Below are 9,553 nucleotides of genomic sequence, written 5' to 3' on the forward strand. Positions count from 1 at the left end.
CCTTTGTTCATTGTGTAAATTAGCTACAGGTTTTATCCGGGGCTCTTAGAAAACTAGGTTAGAGTAGAGTGCTCTAGCGGATTGGTTGAGGGTCTGTTCTGCCCGATTCAGTCTGTAGCATCCGCTAATTTCCAGCGCTCGGAGATAACTTTCCTGCTTAATTCAATTTGAACTGCCAAAACGTCTTATATTTAGGAACAAAGGGAGTACTTCGAACTGGACGAACATATCATTGTTGATGATGTTTCAAAACTAAATCGACCTATTATGTAACTGGCATGAATGGATGCTTCAGACCTTTTTCTTAACCACTATCTGTATCCGTGTACTTCACCTGTGTCTTATATTTCTAATTTGTATTATTTGCTTTGCAAGCAAAGGCGGAGCTACGCTGGGGCGAAAGCCCAGCAGAAAATAGGCAAGGAACATAGAAAAACTGGGCCTAAAGACCAAGTGTTATGTGTAATTTGTGAGCCTGACCCGCCCAGCAATCGGATGTAGCTCCGCCACTGTTTGCAAGTATTTGCCTGTACTGGTAAAATGATGTTTTCAATTTTGCCTTCATATTAGCATTGATATGGTATTTTAACTATTGGAAAAGTTAGTAGCCAAAATTTTCATCTCAAGGGAACACCATCGAAATTAGGTGAAAATTATGTGTTTAATGCAAAACCATATAATTCCATGCTGATTCTTGATATTTCTCCTCTTGACCAGTCTCTATTTTCCATGGCGGCAACATGTTTTCCAGCTGCATTGATATCTCATACATAAAATTTTTGTTTTCTCTTTTGCCCGCCTCTTCACTATGAGTGTTTTAATTGTGTTTTCCTGATTGTATAATCATGCCCCATGGTCTTATTCTACTCCCTCCGTAAACTAATATAAGAGCGTTTAGATCACTACTTTAGTGATCTAAACGCTCTTATATTAGTTTACAGAGGGAGTAGTTGTCTATATATGTAGCCTGATCATCGGAGGCCAAAAATTGATAACAAACATTTTGTCAGGCTCAATTTTTGTCGTAGGTTCTTTTTGTGACCATGTTGTTTTATATGAAATTATATTTTAATCAACTGGCAAGCAGATTGCTCGTTTATTTGAAGTTTTGCTTCTTGAATATATGCTAAATTTTATATTTAAAGACCATTGCTAAAGTACAATGAAAACTGATTTGCTAACTTATTTCATTTAATATTTCAAACTTCATATATAGCACGTCTCTTCTATATCATGCTTCCTTGACGTACCTGCAGTGCTCTGCTTACTACCATGCTTTTCTTGGGCGGGCGGCTGTCCTATTTACAGTTTTTGTTCTTGCAGGGGCTATCCTTCTATTTATGGCCAGTCTTTGCCTAGTCCTTTTTTTTGCCAATTGCCTAGTCCGTATTTGTCCATGCGCTAGATGCTTGCAAACATGTGGCTCCTGGGGCTTACATGTAGCCATGCTATGTGTTCAGGAAGCCAAAACTTGTTATTTTCCTTGTAGAAACGTGATCGCTTCCTTGTATGGTACGTTTGACAGGACTGATACTATGTAGATAGATTACCGGCCCAAAAAACCTGATGGGGGAAAAACTATGTGGTTCACTGAATGAATGAACTGATGATGCGTTCTGCTTTTGCACAAGTGCCCTCCTTTTGAAGGAAGCATAGTCTCATTGAAAGTTCTTGAATATGTGGGTGGGTGTGTGTCTTGTTGGTTGTCTGCATCTTTCTTGCAATGGCAAGACGAAAAAGGGATGGGGTAAAAAAATACACTGAGCTTTCGCCCCACGGCTTGTTGTCGTGTCATTTGTACTGTGAGCTAGAATTTCCATTGCACTAATCAATTGTTCCTCACCCACAGAGATCTGGTAAGAAATTGGGTTTCATCATGGAGCAGGATGCCCTGCCGGCTTATTCTCAGCAAGCGAAGCTACCCTTGGCTCTGTTTATTTTTTGAAAGCAACAAGAAGAAGCAGCTCCTGTTTGACCCCTCCACCAAGAAGATCCGTGGCATAATCAGCGCGGCGTTCGCAGATGCCACCTGCGTGTTCGAGAATGGCGGGTGGCTGCTCATGCTCCAGCACAAGCAACTTGGTTTCCAGGAGCAGAAAGAGCAGACCATCTTCCTTGTGCATGCCAGCACCGGCAGGCGGCTGGAGCTGCCGGCGTGCCCTTCTGTCATTGACGGTCTCTTTGTTTTCTACGTCGGCTCCAGTGAGGTGCCTCTGGTCGTCGCGTGCATTGAGACCATCTCCGGGGTTCCAACCGTCCATGTTGCCTGCCCTGGAGACATTTACTGGAGCGTCTACAAGAACATGGAAGATTGCATGCACCTACCGCTGGATCCACACAGGCGCATCAAGTGCACCCTCATTATCGATGCCGTCTTGCTCGGGAAGCAGGCCGTCTGCGTCGACTACCATGGGAAGATCCTGATCTTCGACGTCACGGAGATGAGCTGGAGGAGGACCGCTCTTTCAAAGGGGTGGAACGAAAGGGATGCTCACTTCCTTGTGGCATCCGGTGAAAATGTTGTGCTCATCTCGTGCCGTCGCTTTCGTGGACGGTTCTGTGATTTCAAGTTCTTCAAGCTGGATGCTGAAGCACTGGAGTGGTCGCCTCTAGATGACGCAGAGCTTGATGGTTGCAGCTGGTTTCTTTACAGAGGCCGCTCCATCCTTGCGAGGGAGGAAGGCAAGAGGAAAGTCTACACCTTCTATCCAAGCCAGTGGGGTGGCTCGACGCCGATCGATGCCGGCAGCTCGAGGAAGAGGAAGGTAGCCCATATGAAGTCATTGTCTTCCAAAGAGAAGTCGGTTACGAATATATTCATGCATGATTTAGAAGATGGCGTCGTCAGGAAGGTTCTCCCGGCTTCAATTGTGACCGAGGAACGGCATTGGCTTCGGTCTAGTGTCTTTGGTGGATCATTTCAGTAATCGTATGTAATAAAATATGTTGTCTCAAGTTACATTACGAAACTTGAGTACCAACACAAACTTGCAAATAGGAAGATTTTATTGTTTTGCTTTGGAAAAGCAGGTTCAACAACATTGATTGATGTATAATTACTCTTAACACAAGTTCACAAAGTCTTGCAAGCTGCAAAATTAAGCAAGGCTGAGACAACCAACACAATAAAGATTACATGAGGCACGCATGCTTCACTAATCCTGTTGCTAGACCAACCACCATCAAATCCTGCATATCATCTCAAGTGGATATGTTGCATGCCGTTAACACAGCCATCCAGATGGGTTGCCACTGAGTGATTGTGAAAACTGACTATGTGCAACTGAAGACAGCGGTGAGCAATGAAGACTATAATCTTTCTGCATTAGGAGCTATCTTCAAAGATATTAAGTTTCAACTGAGAGTGGATTTCAATGATGTAACTGTTGTGTCTTGTCCTCGGACTTGTAATTTAGTTGCACATTGTTTAGCTGCGTATGATGCTAAACTAGGAGCTGGCAAATGCGAGATTTGGCTCGGCCAGCATCCAGACCTTGTAAATGACGCTGTTGTTGGCGACTTGTCCAGCCCTTGTATACTTAATGGAATGCATCGTGTTCCCTTCAAAAAATAAATAAATTGGATGCACATATAGCGCACACATCCACCCGGATTTGGGCCCTAAGCTTTCGGTTCAGCCCAGCTAACTAATTACTGTTGAACATATTCGTGATGCTCGAAGGTGGCGGTGAGTTAAACGCAACATGAGTAGTGCGCCAAATTAGCAAGAGGACCTGACCGGAACAAGTGGTGTATTGTTTCATCTTTGTCACAACACTTGTTGCCCGGCCATCTCTGCTTGGTCATGCTGTCTTTTGTTAACACAACTTCTATACATATATACCACACCAAATTAATTTATTTGGCATCAAACCCGGCTGGCACGAGCCACCGCCCTCCCGTGCCCGGGCGAGGCCGAGAAAGCAGCCCAAGACAAAACCTCACGAGGCGACGGCACTGACAGCCGGCTCCACGCGTGCGTGAACCGGTGTTGCACACGCCACGCAGGCACTCGGCTAGCGCGCCTATCGTGCCCTACCCAGCCCGGCGAAGGGCGAGGACGCCATCAGGTGAGTCCGGATGGCCCGTCGCGCGCAAGGTAGCTCACGGGCGCACCCGACGTCGCCCAATGGTGGTGGCCCTGGCACGCATCCGCAGTCCACCATGATGGACTACAGAAGCGAGCCGCTCGGACCCGCGCTATTCAGGCAGATCAGATGGCATGGAGGTGTTGGGAAACGTAGCAGAATTTTTAAAATTTTCTACGCATCACCAAGATCAATCTATGGAGTCATCTAGCAACGAGGGAGAGAGGAGTGCATCTACATACCCTTGTAGATCGCGCGCGGAAGCGTTCAAAAGAACGGGGTTGATGGAGTCGTACTCGAAGTGATCCAAATCACCGATGACCAAGTGCCGAATGGACGGCACATCCGCGTTCAACACACGTACGGTTGGGAAGACGTCTCCTCCAACTTGATCCAGCAAGGGGGAAGGAGAGGTTGAAGAAGATCCAGCAGCACGACGGCGTGGTGGTGGAAGCAACGGTGATCTCGGCAGGGCTTCGCCAAGCGCAGGGAGACGGAGGAGTGTCACGGGAGGGAGAGGGAGAGGCCAGGGGCTTAGGTGCGGCTGCCCTCCCTCCCCCCTACTATATATAGGGTCCCTAGGGGGGCGCCGGCCCTAGGAGATCCAATCTCCTAGGGGGGGGGGCGGCCAAGGGGGTGCCTTGCTCCCCAAGGCAAGGGTGGTGCCCCCCACCCCTAGGGTTTCAAACCCTAGGCGCAGGGGGAGGCCCAAGGGGGGCGCACCAGCCCACTAGGGGCTGGTTCCCCTCCCACTTCAGCCCATGGGGCCCTCCGGGATAGGTGGCCCCACCCGGTGGACCCCCGGGACCCTTCCGGTGGTCCCGGTACAATACCGATTACCCCCGAAACTTTTCCGATGGCCGAAACTTGACTTCCTATATATAAATCTTCACCTTCGGACCATTCCGGAACCCCTCGTGACGTCCGGGATCTCATCCGGGACTCCGAACAACTTTCGGGTTACCGTATGCTAATATCTCTACAACCCTAGCGTCACCGAACCTTAAGTGTGTAGACCCCACGGGTTCGGGAGACATGCAGACATGACCGAGACGCCTCTCCGGTCAATAACCAACAACGGGATCTGGATACCCATGTTGGCTCCCACATGCTCCACGATGATCTCATCGGATGAATCACGATGTCAAGGATTCAATCAATCCGTATACAATTCCCTTTGTCAATCGGTACGTTACTTGCCCGAGACTCGATCGTCGGTATCCCAATACCTAGTTCAATCTCGTTAGCGGCAAGTCACTTTACTCGTACTGTAATGCATGATCCCATGATCAACCACTTGGTCACATTGAGCTCATTATGATGATGCATTACCGAGTGAGCCCAGAGATACCTCTCCGTCATACGGAGTGACAAATCCCAGTCTCGATTCGTGCCAATCCAACAGACACTTTCGGAGATACCTGTAATGTACCTTTATAGTTACCCAGTTACGTTGTGACGTTTGGCACACCCAAGGCACTCCTACAGTATCCGGGAGTTGCACAATCTCATGGTCAAAGGAAATGATACTTGACATTCGGAAAAGCTACAGCAAACGAACTACACGATCTTTGAGCTAAGCTTAGGATTAGGTCTTGTCCATCACATCATTCTCCTAATGATGTGATCCCGTTATCAATGACATCCAATGTCCATAGTCAGGAAACCATGACTATCTTTTGATCAACGAGCTAGTCAACTAGAGGCTCACTAGGGACGTGTTGTGGTCTATGTATTCACACATGTATTACGATTTCCGGACAACACAATTATAGCATGAACAATAGACAATTATCATGAACAAAGAAATATAATAATAACCATTTTATTATTGCCTCTAGGGCATGCATATTTCCAACAGTCTCCCACTTGCACTAGAGTCAATAGTCTAATGACATTGTGATGAATCGAACACCCATGCAGTTCTGGTGTTGATCATGTTTTGCTCTAGGGAGAGAGGTTTAGTCAAGGGATCTGCCATATTCAGGTCCGTATGTACTTTACAAATCTCTATGTCTCCATTTTGAACACTTTCACGAATGGAGTTGAAGCGACGCTTGATATGCCTGGTCTTCCTGTGAAACCTGGGCTCCTTGGCAAGGGCAATAGCTCCAGTGTTGTCACAGAAGAGAGTCATCAGGCCCGACGCATTGGGTATGACTCCTAGGTCGGTAATGAACTCCTTCACCCAGACTGCTTCTTGTGCTGCCTCCGAGGCTGCCATGTACTCCGCTTCACATGTAGATCCCGCCACAACGCTTTGCTTGCAACTGCACTAGCTTACTGCCCCACCATTCAAAATATACACGTATCCGGTTTGTGACTTAGAGTCATCCAGATCTGTGTCGAAGCTAGCATCGACATAACCCTTTACGACGAGCTCTTCGTCACCTCCATACACGAGAAACATGTCCTTAGTCCTTTTCAGGTACTTCAGGATATTCTTGACCGCTGTCCAGTGTTCCATGCCGGGATTACTTTGGTACCTTCCTACCAAACTTACGGCAAGGTTTACATCAGGTCTGGTACATAGCATAGCATACATGATAGACCCTATGGCCGAGGCATAGGGGACGATGCTCATCTTTTCTCTATCTTCTGCTGTGGTCGGGCATTGAGCCGTGCTCAATCTCGTACCTTGCAATACAGGCAAGAACCCCTTCTTTGACTGATCCATTTTGAACTTCTTCAATATCTTTTCAAGGTACGTACTCTGTGAAAGACCAATGAGGCGTCTCGATCTATCTCTATAGATCTTGATGCCTAATATATAAGCAGCTTCTCCAAGGTCCTTCATTGAAAAACACTTGTTCAAGTAGGCCTTTATGCTTTCCAAGAATTCTATATCATTTCCCATCAACAGTATGTCATCCACATACAATATGAGAAATTCTACAGAGCTCCCACTCACTTTCTTGTAAATGCAGGCTTCTCCATAAGTCTGGGTAAACCCAAACGCTTTGATCATCTCATCAAAATGAATGTTCCAACTCCGAGATGCTTGCACCAGCCCATAAATCGAGCGTTGGAGCTTGCACACCTTGTCAGCATTCTTAGGATCGACAAAACCTTCCGGCTGCATCATATACAATTCTTCCTTAAGGAAACCATTAAGGAATGCCGTTTTGACGTCCATTTGCCATATCTCATAATCATAGAATGTGGCAATTGCTAACATGATTCGGACGGACTTCAGCTTCGCTACGGGTGAGGAAGTCTCATCGTAGTCAACCCCTTGAACTTGTCGATAACCCTTAGCGACAAGCCGAGCTTTATAGATGGTCACATTACCATCCGTGTCTGTCTTCTTCTTAAAGATCCATTTATTTTCTATGGCTCGCCTATCATCGGGCAAGTCAGTCAAAGTCCATACTTCGTTTTCATACATGGATCCTATCTCGGATTTCATGGCTTCCAGCCATTTGTTGGAATCCGGGCCCGCCATTGCTTCTTCATAGTTCAAAGGTTCACCGTTGTCTAACAACATGATTTCCAAGACAGGGTTGCCGTACCACTCTGGTGCGGAACGTGTCCTCATGGACCTACGAAGTTCAGTAGTAACTTGATATGAAGCTTCATGATCATCATCATTAACTTCCTCTCTAGTCGGTGCAGGCACCCCAGGAACATTTTCTTGAGCTGCGCCACTTACCGGTTCAAGAGGTAATACTTCATCAAGTTCTACTTTCCTCCCATTTATTTCTTTCGAGAGAAACTCTTTCTCTAGAAAGGACCCATTCTTGGCAACAAAGATCTTGCCTTCGGATCTGAGGTAGAAGGTATACCCAACAGTTTCTTTAGGGTATCCTATGAAGACGCATTTTTCCGACTTGGGTTCGAGATTTTCAGGTTGAAGTTTCTTGACATAAGCATCGCATCCCCAAACTTTTAGAAACGACAGCTTAGGTTTCTTCCCAAACCATAATTCATATGGTGTCGTCTCAACGGATTTCGACGGAGCCCTATTTAAAGTGAATGCGGCAGTCTCTAAAGCATAGCCCCAAAATGACAGCAGTAAATCGGTAAGAGACATCATAGATCGCACCATATCCAATAGAGTGCGATTACGATGTTCGGACACACCATTACGCTGAGGTGTTCCAGGCGGCGTGACTTGTGAAACTATTCCACATTTTCTTAAGTGTGTGCCAAATTCGTGACTCAAGTATTCTCCCCCACGATCTGATCGCAAGAACTTGATTTTCTTGTCACGTTGATTCTCAACCTCACTCTGAAATTCCTTGAACTTTTCAAAGGTCTCAGACTTGTGTTTCATTAAGTAGACATACCCATATCTACTCAAGTCATTAGTGAGGGTGAGAACATAACGATAGCCACCGCGAGCCTCAACACTCATTGGACCGCACACATCAGTATGTATATCCAATAAGTTGGTTGCTCGCTCCATTGTTCCTGAGAACGGAGTCTTGGTCATTTTACCCATGAGGCATGGTTCGCACGTGTCAAATGATTCATAATCAAGAGACTCTAAAAGTCCATCTGCATGGAGCTTCTTCATGCGTTTGACACCTATGTGACCAAGGCGGCAGTGCCACAAGTATGTGGGACTATCATTATCAACCTTACATCTTTTGGTATTCACACTATGAATATGTGTAACATTACGCTCGAGATTCATTAAGAATAAACCATTCACCATCGGAGCATGACCATAAAACATATCTCTCATATAAATAGAATAACCATTATTCTCGGATTTAAATGAGTAGCCATCTCGAATTAAACGAGATCCTGATACAATGTTCATGCTCAAAGCTGGCACTAAATAACAATTATTGAGGTTTAAAACTAATCCCGTAGGTAAATGTAGAGGTAGCGTGCCGACGGCGATCACATCGACCTTGGAACCATTCCCGACGCGCATCGTCACCTCGTCCTTCGCCAGTCTCCGCTTATTCCGCAGCTCCTGCTTTGAGTTACAAATGTGAGCAACCGCACCGGTATCAAATACCCAGGAGCTACTACGAGTACTGGTAAGGTACACATCAATTACATGTATATCACATATACCTTTAGTGTTGCCGGCCTTCTTGTCTGCTAAGTATTTGGGGCAGTTCCGCTTCCAGTGACCACTTCCCTTGCAATAAAAACACTCAGTCTCGGGCCTGGGTCCATTCTTTGGCTTCTTCCCGACAGCTTGCTTACCGGGCGCGGCAACTCCCTTGCCGTCCTTCTTGAAGTTCTTCTTACCCTTGCCTTTCTTGAACTTAGTGGTTTTATTCACCATCAACACTTGATGTTCCTTTTTGATTTCCACCTCTGCTGATTTCAGCATTGAATACACCTCAGGAATGGTGTTTTCCATCCCCTGCATATTGAAGTTCATCACAAAGCTCTTGTAGCTCGGTGGAAGCGACTGAAGGATTCTATCAATGACCGCGTCATCCGGGAGATTAACTCCCAGCTGAGTCAAGCGGTTATGCAACCCAGACATTCTGAGTATG

At 46.3% G+C, this 9,553-nt stretch overlaps 1 pseudogene; it reads left to right on the forward strand.

Moving 5' to 3' along the window:
* Positions 1 to 1,876: 1,876 nt before the first annotated feature.
* On the forward strand, positions 1,877 to 2,927 carry LOC125519959 (annotated as a pseudogene).
* The last annotated feature ends 6,626 nt before the right edge of the window (positions 2,928 to 9,553 follow it).

This window comes from Triticum urartu, chromosome 7 (assembly GCF_003073215.2).
Source record: "Triticum urartu cultivar G1812 chromosome 7, Tu2.1, whole genome shotgun sequence".
NCBI lineage: Eukaryota > Viridiplantae > Streptophyta > Magnoliopsida > Poales > Poaceae > Triticum > Triticum urartu.